This window comes from Crinia signifera, chromosome 1 (assembly GCF_055691185.1).
Source record: "Crinia signifera chromosome 1, ASM5569118v1, whole genome shotgun sequence".
NCBI lineage: Eukaryota > Metazoa > Chordata > Amphibia > Anura > Myobatrachidae > Crinia > Crinia signifera.
The window spans coordinates 61,247,808-61,263,064 of record NC_139217.1 but is presented as its reverse complement, the minus strand read 5'-3'; the positions used below and the strand labels follow the sequence as shown (position 1 = coordinate 61,263,064).

The window sequence follows — 15,257 nt, the reverse complement described above, 5'->3', positions numbered from 1 at the left end:
ATTACTGAGTAGGGCACTGTGCACTCAGGGCCAAGTTGGGCATGGAGTCCGCTTTCTGCCTCCTTCCGTGACACCCTAACTTAGGGGTATCGGTGGCCTACGCCAGGACTGAGGGCCCAACATGCATCATATCTGGCCATGCTTAGAGATTGGCACTGCGGCCGGCGGCTGTAGCCTGCCGGCTGACCGAGCCTGCAAGTTTCAGGTCCTTATCCAGGGCTGCCGGGCCAAGAAGAAGGCCAATCTAAGGCAGGTCCAGTCATTACTGGGGGTCCCTTAACTTTGAGTGCTGGGCCGCTCCCAGCGGCGGTGTTTTGACACAAGCGGGTAGGGGCTACAGTGGGGACTAAGGCTCCCCTTACATGGTTAGGCTGTCCCGGGAGATACGCTACGACCTGGTCGTCTGGTCTCCATTTCTGGTGGACATTAATGGGGAGCTTCTTTGGACCGCAGAGCCTTCGCCTATGGCCAGGCTTCAGTTATTTACGCAGGCCCCGGGGTCCTCGGGTTTCGGGGCATTTTTTTCAGGGCGAATGGCGCGCAGCCCCATGGCCTCAATCATGGATTGGGAGGGGTTTCACGGCCAATTTGCTGCTATTAGAGTTCTTTCCCATCGCTGTAGTGGTGGGATGGTGGGCTCATAGATTGGCAAGCCAGACTGGAGGTTATGGTGATATAACCTAGGAGGGGTGCACACCACTAACAACCAGGGCACCTTTTTTCACCCCTGACACTGCTCAGACATTTGGTATTACGCTGCTTGCAGGGCAACATACATTTCATGGCGCAGCACGTTACAGGGGTTGACCATGGCATCGCCGATGCCCTGTCGCGGTTCTACTTTGCGAAGTTTCGCGAGTTGGTACCGATCGCTGCGCCCTTGGGCTCACTTATCCATGTCCTGTAGGGCAGATCGTAGAGCAGACATGGGTGGATTACCTTGCCATCCCTGGCCCCCTCCACCCGTAGGGCATATGCAGCCACGCTGCAGGACTGGGCGGCCTTTTTAGGAGCCCCCGGGGAACAGCGGAAGTCGGTCGATGACAGTTGCTGTTTCGGGCGTGGGCATTATGGCGCGGGCCTGTCCAACTGCCATGGCTGCGGCATTAGCCGAGATATATTCCGTGCTAAGTTACGCGGAGAACGGGACCCCACCAAAGCCTTTGCGCTAGCAAGAGCTTTTAATGGTGGGCGAGAGTGCAGACTATGACAGCGGTGGAATCAGGTGGAATCGCGGTGGAAATTGTAGCCTGTGTTCAGGGTGTAGCGGAGAGCACAGAAGAGACGTCACTCTTTCGGGTGGCGTTCTCTTTTGCGTTCTTTAGGGACTTTAGGGTCAGCAAGCTGGTTGCGGCCAGCAAGAATGCCACTGATTTAGGTGCGGTTCGAAGACATGGTCTTCCAGGACGGGTCGTCCTTTGTGTGCTCCGCCGGTCTGAGACCGATCAGTTGGGCAGAGGTCGCTGGGTATCCCTTAAGTCCCAGCTGGAAGGGGAGATCTGCACCGTGCGGCTGGCCACGGCATATCTGCCTTTGAGGCCTGCCGCTCCGGCCCAGTTCCTCGCACATGCTGATACATGGCCGTGACGTACTTACTGTGCACTGCTGTGTTTAAGCATTGTGTGGCTGCGTTGGGTTTGGAGGTCGCCGATTGCGGGACGCATTTGTTCTGTATTGGTGCGGCCACCATTGCAGCAGCGGAAGGTCTTCCAGTGAATGCCATACAAGAACTCGGACGCTGGAAGTCCTCCGCTTATAAATCTTATATTCGTTTAGATAAGGTTTAGCACGCGCCTTTGGCGCTGGATCCAAAAACGATGTTTACACTCGGTTTTGTAACGGCAGCGTTACGGAATCGAGGGTGTGAAGGGAATTTTTTTACTTTTTCCTCCGATAGTGTACTAATTTATGTTGTGCATTATATGTCTAACCCTACGTTGTGCATTGTACAGTTTCAGTTGAATGCTAACAGGTTAGGGTATTTTTTTTCAGCCCTTCCCCCCCTTCAACGACTCATGCCACTGTCTGGTTCGTCGGGCATTCCTTAGTTTGCTGGGCATCCAAGCATCAGTTAGCTGTCAGGGCCCGGGTAGAGCTAGGGGCAAGGGCAGTACATTGGTTTGGTGTCAGGGGTCTCCGGTGGAATGGTCTTTTACCATTGTTGTCCAACAAAGAGCGTAGGTGGGGTCGCCCGGATGTTTTGGTTTTCCACCTAGGGGGTAACGACTTGAGTCAGGGAACCAGCATAGGCCTTATTTTAAGGATCGAGGCTGATTTTAAGACTCTGGTTGGCCGTTGGCCCGGATTGCGGATAGTTTGGTCCGACATAGTGCCTCGTTTTAACTGGAGAGGCTGCTGGAACCCTAAGTCTCTATAAATGATCAGACGCAAGGTAAACTTTGCGGTCTCTAAGGTGGTCACGTCCATGGGAGGTATAGCTGTCAGGCACCCCTCTTTAGCACTGGAGTCCCCATCCTTCTACAGAAGCGATGGTGTCCACTTGTCAGAATCAGGCATGGCCGTTCTCTTTCAGGACTTGTTTAGTTGTTGCAGATAGGGGGTTAGGTTTGTTTTACTCTGGTTACCTTAGTTTATTGATAGGTTTGGCGGGCTTGGGTTCTACAGTAATTGTCTTTAAGTGGCAATTTTTGAACCCAGCTGTGGCGGGAGGGCGCTCTCGATCAGCAGTCAAGTTTGAAGTACAGGTCACTGTGAGGTATTGCGCCCGAGGGGGGACGTAGGACACTTTTAGAACTGTCCTCACCATGCACTAGGAGGGGCAGCAAGACAGTCACAGTGCAGGCTGGCTTTGAATCCAATGGGGGCGGTTCATCGCCCTGGTTACAAGTTGGGGCGTTGTAGTCGCCGCCATTGTTAACGTTTTATGACTGGCTGGTCTCGAAGCGCTCCCCAGGCCATCCCTTTTCAATAGGGTCATACCACAATAAATACCCTTGACCTTTTAAACTTATGCAGTGGTTGTCCGTGTCGTTATTTCAGTTCACGTGTCCGTGTGAGTTATTTCAGGTCATGTGTCCGTGTGATTTACTTCTAAGGGTAATCAAGGTTTAAGTTAGAAGAAAAGGTTCATCACAATAATGCAGTAGACGCCTTAATCATATTGTCAAACTATCTAGCTAATAGGGGCACTCATGTTAATGTAGGATGCCTCCTGCTTTCATTAGTGATCCAGAAGCCATTGCCACCTGTCCCTGCCCTCAAATGGCAGCAGTCTGTCAATCACTGCCAATCTGCTGCCAATATGCGTACTGGATCCCAGCAATTATAAATGAAACAGTATTTGTCAATAACTAAAAAGTAAAATGACGACAATATCTGTGTTCATGATGCCCTGACAAATAATGATGACACTATATAATTAGATCTATTGTGTGTGCCCCCAACTCTGTCCTTCCTTAAGTTCCTTCCCAAATCTTGCTCAGCCTCCCTGTAGATGCGTGTGTATCAATAAACTCACGGACACCTGTGCCGCTTAAATCAGGTGCGTCTTTATTCAGCTCCGGGTAACACTGACTGACTGTCCCGCCTCATGACTGGAAGTGAGTCACACCTAGAGACTACAAGTACCAAAATGCACCGCATGCATCTAAATCCCCCCTTTTAACTGGAAGGACACAACATGCATGAACAGTGGCAATAATGAAAAACAAAGATAAAGATATGGAAAGACTAAACAATAAAGTCCTGGAATTTGGGATTGGGTTTGGACACACGCCCAGACCTGGTGATGGTGTGTTGAGAAACCATGGAACTGTCCTCAGCAATTTGGGAGGACTCTGCCACCGGTATGGTCTCTGGGATGGAATCGTCCAAATGATGTGAATCATCACTAACATTGGTTGCAGCAGTGGTAGGAACTGAGGGACCCGGCTGTGCAGAGTTCTCCTCAGCCGCACTCAGCAGGTGTCGGCGGTTGCGTTCGTATAGGGAATTGTCAGATTGCACCACATAGCTGTTTGGACGTTCTGCAGGTCGCTGCACCACTGCTACTCTGTCGAAACCCTGTTCAGTTTGTATGTGGACAGGCTGGCCTGGGGAGAGTGGTGGCAGGCGATGTGCCGACCTATCATATGATGCCTTGGAACCTGTTCTGCGCCTGTTGATGCAGCCACGCACCTGGGATTCCACTCTGGGTTGTAGAAGCTGCTTTGCCATCTGAAGTACTGTGCGGGTGCGCCGTGCCAACAGGCACTGTGCAGGGGCGGGTAGTCCATCTCTGGGTGTATTTCTCAGGTTCAGTAAAGCTAAATATATATCTGAGCCATCTTGTGCACATTTTTCCATCAGATGCTTTGCAGAACAGACTGCTCGCTCTGCCAACCCGTTGGACTGTGGATAGATTTCCCCTTGAAAAAGCTCTCCAGTGGAGCGAAACGCGTCCGTGAGTTTACTTGGGACAGACTGACCTAACCATTTTAAAGCTACCTATCGTACTGGGGAGTGACATATAAAGCCTCTGAAAAGTCCTTTACATTGGAAACCATCTTTGGACTGGGGACGTTTCCCCCCCCCCCCCCCTTTTCTTCACATCATTGGGCCGCGAAAGACTATAGGGGGTACATCCTCCACAAGGGCCACCAATTGGGACTCTCGACATCTGTCCCTACAGCCACCTATCAGTGAGGCAAGCCAGTGATACTTAAAAGATGTCCGCATCATATCTACACCAGCTGGTTCATCAATACGGTACAGTATGGACCACTAAAGTCAGTCACTACCCTTTTTTTTTTTTACTACTATTTTTTTTACTATTTTTCTCTTTACCTTCCCCCAATATTGGGTCTATAGCCATATCATTGGTTACTATCATTGAGGAGTATATTTTGTGATTTTATTGTGGAGTAATTGTACTCCTTATTTGTTTATATTTTATGATTAAAATTGTATTTTGTACTAGGCAACAAGTGTTTAATTGACCTATCCAGCGCAGTCACCCTTTTCTTCTTTCCTTAACTTTAATGTCCACCAAGCTGGAATCTTCACTGTTAAAACCACTTAAGGCCAGTGCTCAACAGAAGATAAGAAAACACAAACATGAGCTTTCATCTCAGAAGGGTTCACACTTTGAACGTGGGATGGACTGTAGGTTGGCACAGAACTCAGTTGGCATATGTGAATTTAAAGTCTCTGGCCACAGATTTTACTTTCAGTGCCTGTGTAGACACCCAGAAGGAGGAGTTACCTTATGGGTGCGGCGGGGGCCGATCTTCCCCAATATCCGGATCTCAGTCAGGAGTCTTCTCAGGATGCAGGAATGGGGCACAGAACACTCCACTATCAGATTCGATTTACCTTTTATTTTTAGGTAAGAAGGAAATGCTTTACGGTGCAATAAACATTCAGGTGAAGGAAATGGTTTCACAGTGCAATAAACATTCAAGTAACAGGAAATATTTCACAGTGCAATAAACATTCAAGCAAAAGGAAATGTTTCACAGTGCAATATACATTCAAACAAAAGGAAATGTTTTACGGTGCAATATACATTCAAACAAAAGGAAATGTTTTACGACACCTTTCTCTGTGCTAGTGACGTATCCCAAACTAAGCTAAAGTTACCGGTAACCTCCTAACTTACACCTGACAACCCTTCGCAACAATTCTACAATGTCCTAACTCGCAGGCCCTAATGGCCCGACCTGTGCACAAGGATTTGGCTGGGGCCCATGGTGGTGCACATATCCAGTCGTGGGACAGGGGTAGGGTCTGCCTAATGTCTTGGGTATTTACTGGCCCGTATGCAGTCTTAACAGCAGTGAGGAGGCCTTCTCGGCCCTTATAGTGAACGAGTTTCCTCACTCGGTAGGTCGGCCCAGGGAAAGAAAGACTGATGGCCTGGAAGTTGCGGGCAGGCCACTAACAGGGGGATGCCCAGCTCCAAGGATGCAGGGGCTGTCTCTGGGTTGGGTAGGGTTCTGTTGGGAATATGGCAGGTGTAGTGTTGGATCCCTAAAAGGGGCCTCAAAGGCAACACTCACGTTTAGACGGCAAGATGGCGGCCAGTCTTTCTTCCTCCTGGAACTTCAAGATGGAGGCCGTCTCCCTCAATGGCCTCGTGGACTTGGACAGATGAGTGCGGCAACCTGCAGAGCCCCTCTCACTTCTCCTGTGCTCTGGGTGTCAGCTTGGCCACGCTGGATCCGGTGTAGTGGGCAGAGGACCGGCTCTTGCCGCGTGGTCTGTGCTGCTGATGGCTGGGGAAGGTCAGCGGGGTCACGGCTCTTGCCGCGCTTTCTGCGTGGCTGGTGGATGGGGAAGGTCAGCGGGGGTTGCCGCTCTCGCAGCGCTGGATGAGCCTGGCTGCCTGCGGCGCTCCCTTCCTTTCCCTGCGTCCCAGGGTCGGCGGGGGTCACCCTGACGTCACCCGCTCCTTTGCTGCGGCTTCCCCGGCGGGTGATGGGCGGCTAGCGGTTCCTCTCCCTTCGCTGCTGGAGGTCGGCGGGGGTCACCGCTGACGTCACCCGCTCTTCCGTCCGGCTTCTCCCTTCTCTGCGGCGGGCGCTCCGTTATGCGCCGGGGGTCACACGCTGCTGCCGGTCTCTCTACGCTGCTCTCTCTCCACGCTCCTCGCTTCACGCTGCCTCGCTCCACCCTGCCTAGCTGGTGAGTCCCCTTCCTTTTTCAAACGCCGCCTCTTCCTCCCTCTCGCCCTCCAATCCACTGCTCTCCTGGCCCCGTCAGTCACAGGCTGTCGGGGCAGGTTGGTTTTACCCCGTCTGTCCTGGGGCTTACATCCGCCCCTACTTTTTTGTGGTCGTGTCCTCACGCCACACTATCGGAGACACAAGTTCAAACCGTTCAAAAGTCCTGAATAAATAAAGTTTCTTTCATAGTCCACATACTTTCAGTAAGAAGGGTAACTTCCCGACGGTTACAGTAGCGTCATCATAAAACAACAATTTAAACATACACATATATACAACAACATCAGAATGACATGAGGTTACTACAGTTAGAGCTTATTCTCGATATCGGGCTGGCAAGACGCCCCTGGTGCTTCTGACAGGCCGCCTGGGCTCAACTTCTGGAACGGGCTCTGGGCTTGCAGGACGGTCCATGGCTGGAATGTTCAATTCGGCCAAGGGGTTGGTCGGCACCAAGGGCATGGCTGGCCAGCCTGTATATAACAGAAGGTCCAGTGGGTTCCGCAGGATATCAGCCATAGGCAACGGACCCGTGGTTGCCACTTCCCCGGGCGGTTCCTCTTCGCCGGTAGCTTCTGGTCCCGTGACTCGGCCGATGTACGGTTTGAGCTGATTTCGATGGATCCACTGTAGGCGGTCTCCATCTTGTTGCCGGATCTGGTACACCGGGAGGGTTGACTCTGGCTCTTTGGTAACCACGTATGGGTAGGGTTCCCACTTGGAGTCCAATTTGCTCTGTGGCCTGTTATTCTTTTTGAACACCAGGCTACCCACCGACAGTGGGTCGGCCTGGGCATTTATATCATAGTTTCGCTTCTGTTGCTCTCGTACTTCCTCCATTCGTTGATTCACGACGGATTGGGCTTCTCTGAGGCGAACTTGGTGCTCTTGAACCCAGGGGGTCTGGCATTGGGGCTCCGCCCCGGGGAGTTGTAGCTGCAGATCGGCTGGGAGTCTCCCTGCTCTCCCGAACAGCAGGTAGTACGGGGTATACCCTGTCGAGGCGTGGCAAGTGTTATTGTAGATGAAAACCAGTTCTGCCAGCAGCGCGGGCCAGTCACGTCGTTGCTCCTGGGGTAGGGCCCGTAGCATGTTGATGAGTGTTCGATTCATTCGTTCACACACCCCGTTTCCTTGAGGGTGATAGGGAGTGGTGTGGAGTTTCCGACAGCCATAGAGTTCACACAGTTCAGCAAAAAGTTGCGATTCAAACGTCGGCCCTTGGTCGGACAATAGTTGGCGTGGGAAGCCGTAGGGCCGGACGAACGCCCTCCAGAAGACTTCGGCGGTTGTCTTGGCTGTTAGGTCTCGGACAGGTAAGGCCACGGCAAACTTAGTATAATGGTCCACGATGACCAGGGCGTACTGGTACCCGGTGCGGCTTGGTTCGAGCTTCACATGGTCCAGGGCGACCAACTCTAGTGGATATGTGGACACGATTGGATGGAGGGGGGCTTTCTCCGCTGATGTTGCTGGTCGTCGCACTGCGCAGTTCGGGCAAGTCTTGCACCAGTCCTCTACATCGGCCCGCATATTGGGCCAGTACACCCGGGTTCGCAGGTTCGACTCCATCTTCTGGCACCCAAAGTGTCCGGAGCGATTGTGATAGGCCCGCAGTACCTCCTCTACCGCATCCCCGGGGACGATTAGTTGTTTGCTGACCACGTGGGTTTTCGGGTCCACGTACCTTCTGTAGAGCACCCCTTGCCGTACTTCCAGTCGTTCTCTCTGTCGCCACAGCTGGCGTACTTCGACGGGGGCCCGATCTCGTTCTTCACGTGACGGGGAACGCCAGGACTCCAGATAGCTCCTGACTTGTTGGATGTGCGGGCATCTTTGCTGCCGCTGGGCCCAGTTCTCCTCCGCTGCTCCCCCTGCGGTACTAGTGATCGCTGCACTTGTACAGGGTGGTTTCGGGCTTTGGTGCCGCCCACTGAACTGGGGCAACTCCTCCTGTTCCCAGGCGTCAGTTTCGTCCTCTCCCTCTTCGGGGCTGGGTAGGCGGGAGAGCGCGTCGGCGTTGGCGTTGCTGCGCCCACTCCTATATTCGATGCTGTACTGATAGTTGGCCAACCGGGAGGCCCAACGCTGTTCCAGGGCCCCCAGCCGGGCAGTCGCTTGGTGGGCCAGTGGGTTGCAATCAGTGACTGCTACAAATGGGGTGGCGGCCAAGTAATCCCTGAACTTCTCTGTTACCGCCCACACCAGCGCCAGGAACTCCAGCTTGAAGGAACTGTAGTTGGCATCGTTCCGTTCAGTCTTCCTTAGACTACGACTGGCGTAGGCAATGGTCCGTTCCGTCCCATCCTGGACTTGTGCCAACACTGCCCCGAGACCTTTTTTACTAGCGTCGGTGTACAGGCGGAAGGGAACGCTGTAGTCGGGGTATGCCAGCAGGGGAGCCTCGGTCAGTACTTTTTTTAGCTGATCGAACGCCTCTTGTCGACTCTCTGTCCATACCACCGGAACCTTCTTGTTGTAGCCGTCCTTGGGGATTCCCCTCATCAATTCGGTCAGGGGTGCCGCGACTTTAGCGAAATCCCGGACGAATCTCCGGTAGTATCCCACAAAGCCTAGGAACCGACGGACGTCTTTCACCGTTCTCGGGACAGGCCAATCCTTCACGGCGCTGACTTTCTCAGGATCCGGAGAGACCCCTTGGGCATTCACGACATGCCCCAGGTACTGCACCTCGGGTTTGAGGAGGTGGCATTTACTGGGCTTCAACTTTAGCCCGAACTGTATGAGCCGTTGGAATACTTCGTGCAGGTGGTCCAGGTGGTCCTCGTAGGTTTCAGAGAATATAATGACATCGTCAAGGTATAGGAGCACGATGTCAAAATTGCGGTGCCCCAGGCAGTGCTCCATCACCCTCTGGAATGTCGCTGGGGCATTGCACAGCCCGAATGGCATGCGATTGAATTCGAACAACCCCATCGGAGTTGTAAAGGCTGTCTTCTCTTTATCGCCCTCCTCCACCTGGACTTGCCAGTAACCACTAGTCAGGTCCAGGGTCGAGAAGTACCTGGCCGTCCGGAGGGCTGTCAGGGACTCCTCGATCCTGGGCAAGGGATATGCGTCTCGGTGCGTCAGGCTGTTCAGTTTCCTGTAGTCCACACAGAACCGTAGTTGGCCGTCTTTCTTCCGGACCAGGACCATTGGTGCTGCCCACGGGCTGTGGCTCTCTCTTATCACCCCACTCTCCCTCATTTCTTCTAACATTCGTCGGACAGGCTGGTGCAGTGCCGGGGCCACAGGTCGATGCCTCTCCCTTACTGGGCATGCCGGATGTCTTCTACCAGTCCCAGCTCAGTCGGGTTTTTGCTGAAAGCCGCCGCATTGGCGGTTACCACCTGTAGTGCCCCGTCCTTCTGTTCTTCCGAGGTATCCTTATCCCCGATGTGGATCTCCTTCCACCAGGTGTCAGCTAGGGCGGGCTCCATTTCCTGTGTGGCCGACGCGCTTTGTTGCTGGGCCTGTTCGGGATGGATCACGTCCTGAAACGTCGTCCAGCTCAGCATGGCCAGTGGTTGGTGGCGGTACAATTTGACTGTACGATTGTGGGGGTTTAGAACGCGCACTGGGACCCGCCCGTGGTCGACTGTCACTAAGGCACTGGCCACTACCACCTCTTGTTGGGCGGTCACGGGGTAAGCCTCAACCAGTGCTTCGTACGTGTCGCCACTTGGGCTGCAGCGGGCTTTACCCCAGAGTATCGTCTCCGTGTTGGGTTTCAGCTTGACGGGCCTACCGTCGGTCAGGCGAATCTTTCCTATCTCCCCTGTGCTCTTTATGAATTTCTGATGTCCCTGGAGGATTTTGATGGTCTTCTGTAAGGCGCGTTGACTGGGCGGTTCCGCTGCAGGGAGGCGGTGCTTCAACGCAGCTACGAGCTCGTTGGGGCAGCGTTGCAAGACGTTCATCCCTAGGATTATGGGCGCTACCTTCGTTTCATCTGTGGTGGTCACCAGGCACCCTTGTTTGGGCAGCAACGTATTCCCGATTTGTATGTCGGCTTCCCAGTATCCTTCGCAGGCGATTTCCAGGCCATTACTGGCGATTAGGTGGAGCCATGTGGGCGGCGGGGACAACAGCTGGTGACTTCCCCAATGGCGTTGGAGGGTCGGCAGTTGGATTGTGGTGATCTGCGATCCGGTGTCTACCATCGCTACGGCCTCCACTCCGTTGATGGTTATTGGCAGGGTGGGACACCTTCCGATGTACTGGGGCGACCATTTGTCTGGGTCTGGGTCTATTCCAGCGACTCCCCCCGAGGTTCGGCCCTCCCCCTCGGGGCATTGGAGTTTAAATGGTCGGACGAGGGACAGTTTCTCTCGACGTGTCCGGCTTCCCGACAGCGTCGGCAGATGGGTCGGCCCTGATGGTCGAATTGGTCGGAAGCCCGTCTTCCATATTCTCGGGGGGGGTCCCATCGATTCCGGCCCGACTGCTGTCTTTCCGTTTTCCATCTGGTTCCCCCGCTTGTAGGCGCGGTTTGCCGTGTCAGCTGGCGCATGTCTCGCTGCATTGCAGCCATCCCGAGGACCAGGTCTTCCACCTGGCGCTGGAGGGATTGGTCTTGATTCCCCACTGGTGGTTTGTCACTCTGGGCGGTCCGGTCTTTCAGTCGGCCCACTTGTTCAGAGCTCGTGGCCACGGGCCCTCGAGCCCCCACCATTTCTGGATATTCTACCTCGGGGTCGGCGTGGTTCCCGATGGTCCGGATGGCGGCGTTCTTAAAATCAGCGAAGGGCTTCCCTGGCATCTGCATCTTGAGGATTCGCAGCTGGGTTTTGACGTTAGGGTTCGATGCTCCCTCCACGAACTGGAGGGTGAGCGCCTCGTCGCTGTTACGGACTTCATCCTTGTCGGCCGCTTGGATGAGTTTCAGGGTCTTTTGTAGACTTAGGGCGAAGTCCCGGAGGGTTTCGCCCGGTTGTTGCTTTCGGCCGTAGAGTTGCATCTTCAACTCCGGGAGGGTAGCGGTCTCGAAGATCGTGGCTAGCCGTTCCAAGATCTGGTCGGTGTCCTTCTTTTGGTCGTCCTCCCATGATTCTACCTCGCTGAGGGCCGAGCCCGTGAGTTGGCCGATGAGGATCTGTACCCTCTGCTCTTCTCTCGGTGTGTAGAGCTGGGCCATGGATTTCATCTGGTTCTTGAAGGCCGTGAATGTGGCCCCCTTGTTGGGGTCCCCACTGTATGTCAACATCCATGGGGCCCCGAAGTAGTAGGGTAGTGTAATGGGAGCGGGAGATGCCGTTGCGGGTACAGGTATTACCACCGGGGCGGCCACCTGTTGTTCGGCGTTGGGGGGCACAATGGGTGCCTGCCCACCTTCGGCCTGTGGTGCGTCCATCCTGGGATCAGATTATACTCCGCGTCGACTGAATCCTGTTCGTGACGCCAGGAAACTGTAGACACCCAGAAGGAGGAGTTACCTTATGGGTGCGGCGGGGGCCGATCTTCCCCAATATCCGGATCTCAGTCAGGAGTCTTCTCAGGATGCAGGAATGGGGCACAGAACACTCCACTATCAGATTCGATTTACCTTTTATTTTTAGGTAAGAAGGAAATGCTTTACGGTGCAATAAACATTCAGGTGAAGGAAATGGTTTCACAGTGCAATAAACATTCAAGTAACAGGAAATATTTCACAGTGCAATAAACATTCAAGCAAAAGGAAATGTTTCACAGTGCAATATACATTCAAACAAAAGGAAATGTTTTACGGTGCAATATACATTCAAACAAAAGGAAATGTTTTACGACACCTTTCTCTGTGCTAGTGACGTATCCCAAACTAAGCTAAAGTTACCGGTAACCTCCTAACTTACACCTGACAACCCTTCGCAACAATTCTACAATGTCCTAACTCGCAGGCCCTAATGGCCCGACCTGTGCACAAGGATTTGGCTGGGGCCCATGGTGGTGCACATATCCAGTCGTGGGACAGGGGTAGGGTCTGCCTAATGTCTTGGGTATTTACTGGCCCGTATGCAGTCTTAACAGCAGTGAGGAGGCCTTCTCGGCCCTTATAGTGACGAGTTTCCTCACTCGGTAGGTCGGCCCAGGGAAAGAAAGACTGATGGCCTGGAAGTTGCGGGCAGGCCACTAACAGGGGGATGCCCAGCTCCAAGGATGCAGGGGCTGTCTCTGGGTTGGGTAGGGTTCTGTTGGGAATATGGCAGGTGTAGTGTCGGATCCCTAAAAGGGGCCTCAAAGGCAACACTCACGTTTAGACGGCAAGATGGCGGCCAGTCTTTCTTCCTCCTGGAACTTCAAGATGGAGGCCGTCTCCCTCAATGGCCTCGTGGACTTGGACAGATGAGTGCGGCAACCTGCAGAGCCCCTCTCACTTCTCCTGTGCTCTGGGTGTCAGCTTGGCCACGCTGGATCCGGTGTAGTGGGCAGAGGACCGGCTCTTGCCGCGTGGTCTGTGCTGCTGATGGCTGGGGAAGGTCAGCGGGGTCACGGCTCTTGCCGCGCTTTCTGCGTGGCTGGTGGATGGGGAAGGTCAGCGGGGGTTGCCGCTCTCGCAGCGCTGGATGAGCCTGGCTGCCTGCGGCGCTCCCTTCCTTTCCCTGCGTCCCAGGGTCGGCGGGGGTCACCCTGACGTCACCCGCTCCTTTGCTGCGGCTTCCCCGGCGGGTGATGGGCGGCTAGCGGTTCCTCTCCCTTCGCTGCTGGAGGTCGGCGGGGGTCACCGCTGACGTCACCCGCTCTTCCGTCCGGCTTCTCCCTTCTCTGCGGCGGGCGCTCCGTTATGCGCCGGGGGTCACACGCTGCTGCCGGTCTCTCTACGCTGCTCTCTCTCCACGCTCCTCGCTTCACGCTGCCTCGCTCCACCCTGCCTAGCTGGTGAGTCCCCTTCCTTTTTCAAACGCCGCCTCTTCCTCCCTCTCGCCCTCCAATCCACTGCTCTCCTGGCCCCGTCAGTCACAGGCTGTCGGGGCAGGTTGGTTTTACCCCGTCTGTCCTGGGGCTTACACCTGCATCACAGGCTGTTGCTAAGCAGGTGTTGCAACAGGGCAAGGGGCATATTGGAGAGAAATGCCTTCCTGACATTAAACAAATATAGTAAACTGTATACAGTATCATAAAAATCATACAGATTAGATATGAAAAATATATAGCTCCTAAAGACTTATCTGTAAGCTGCAATGCCTGCATCCATAGGTGCCGATTTATGTTTTTGCTGGTGGGTGCTCAAGCCAAAAATATAGAGGAGTGGCTTCATGGGGAAGGGGTGTGGCCACAAAATAATACCAATTTATATTATGGAGCACAGTTGTCTCCAATATTCAAATTACGGCAACAGAGTTCCACATACATAAATGCCCCCACAGTGCAGGTACATAAATGCCCCACTCCGCGGACAGAATACACTCTTCCCGGCATACTGTTTCCCAGGTGGCGGGTCCAGGTCAGCGTTGGTGTAAAAGGGGCCAACCCAGGTCCAGTAACACTGGTCTCCTACCCAGGTCCTGACCAGGGTTGAACACTGGTTGGACCTGGGTCGTGGGCGGTGTAAATGGTCCCAAACCAGGTTGGTACATCCGGGTAGTGCTGAATGGATACCAGAAGTGCTGGATGCCTTTCCACAGTGCGCTGCAGTGGCAAAAAAAAGCAGCCAGGAAGGATACGGGCAGTGCACACAGAAATCATAATTGGATAATTGGATGCAGTATCATTTATATAAAAAAAAATTTGGGGGGGGGGTGCTGGGGGGAGTACATGGGAGATTCGATCTACTGCTGCATTGGAAGGGGGCTGGGGAGAGCACATGGTTGATGCTGCACTTTTATACCGCTATGTGAGCTTGGGCTCAAAAACCAGTGAAAAACCCCATGTCGACCTTTTGACTGTCGACCTATGTCGAACTAATGCCATTGTCGAACTAACAACTTTTCGACATAGAACCATGGCGACCTAGAACCATGGCGACCTAGACCCATGTCGACATTTTCCCATGTCGACCTAATGACTGTGGACCATCATGCTGTAGACCAAATGACCGCATCACTTTTGGTTTAGTGTTGGAGGTGTCCTGGCTGACAAGGGCCTGTCACAACAGGGGGCACAAGGGTCATCTTACTTGGGGTCCGTTTATTAACATGATGTTTGCTAAAATAATGTGAAAAGGGCGTTTTCACACTCTTTTCACATTATTTTAGTAACACCTGAATGTATTCAATTTTGGCGTATTTGTGAGCAGCATGGGCCTCAATAATAATCCGTTCCCTGTACATGCACAGTTGACGGAGGGTGTCGTTAACGTCCTGAAGGAGTGCGCATCGGCTGTCGGGTACAGCATACACACTAAGCGATAAAAACTGTGATATCGCTCGGAAGAGTGCTCAAAAATTCCCTTCTAACGCCTGGCCACATCTGTATTAGTGTTCATTCTAGCACCCGCCATCTTTGAAAACCCATGCAGTTACTCTTCCCTGTCTGGGGTGTCGCTGTCTGCTGTAGTGCTTCTAGCAGTGTGGTCTGTATATCAGCACTGATCTGCAAACCAGACCTGTGCTAGAAACACCACAGCAGACAGCGACACCCCAGGCAGGAAACATGAACTGCATGGGTTTTAAG

General features: G+C 53.5%; 1 protein-coding gene across 1 annotated transcript in view; it reads left to right on the top strand.

The window, feature by feature from the left end:
* The window catches only part of FAM114A1 (family with sequence similarity 114 member A1), a 72,763-nt gene that overhangs the window by 1,192 nt on the left and 56,314 nt on the right, over positions 1-15,257 (top strand). The gene's annotated exons all lie outside the window — the stretch shown is intronic.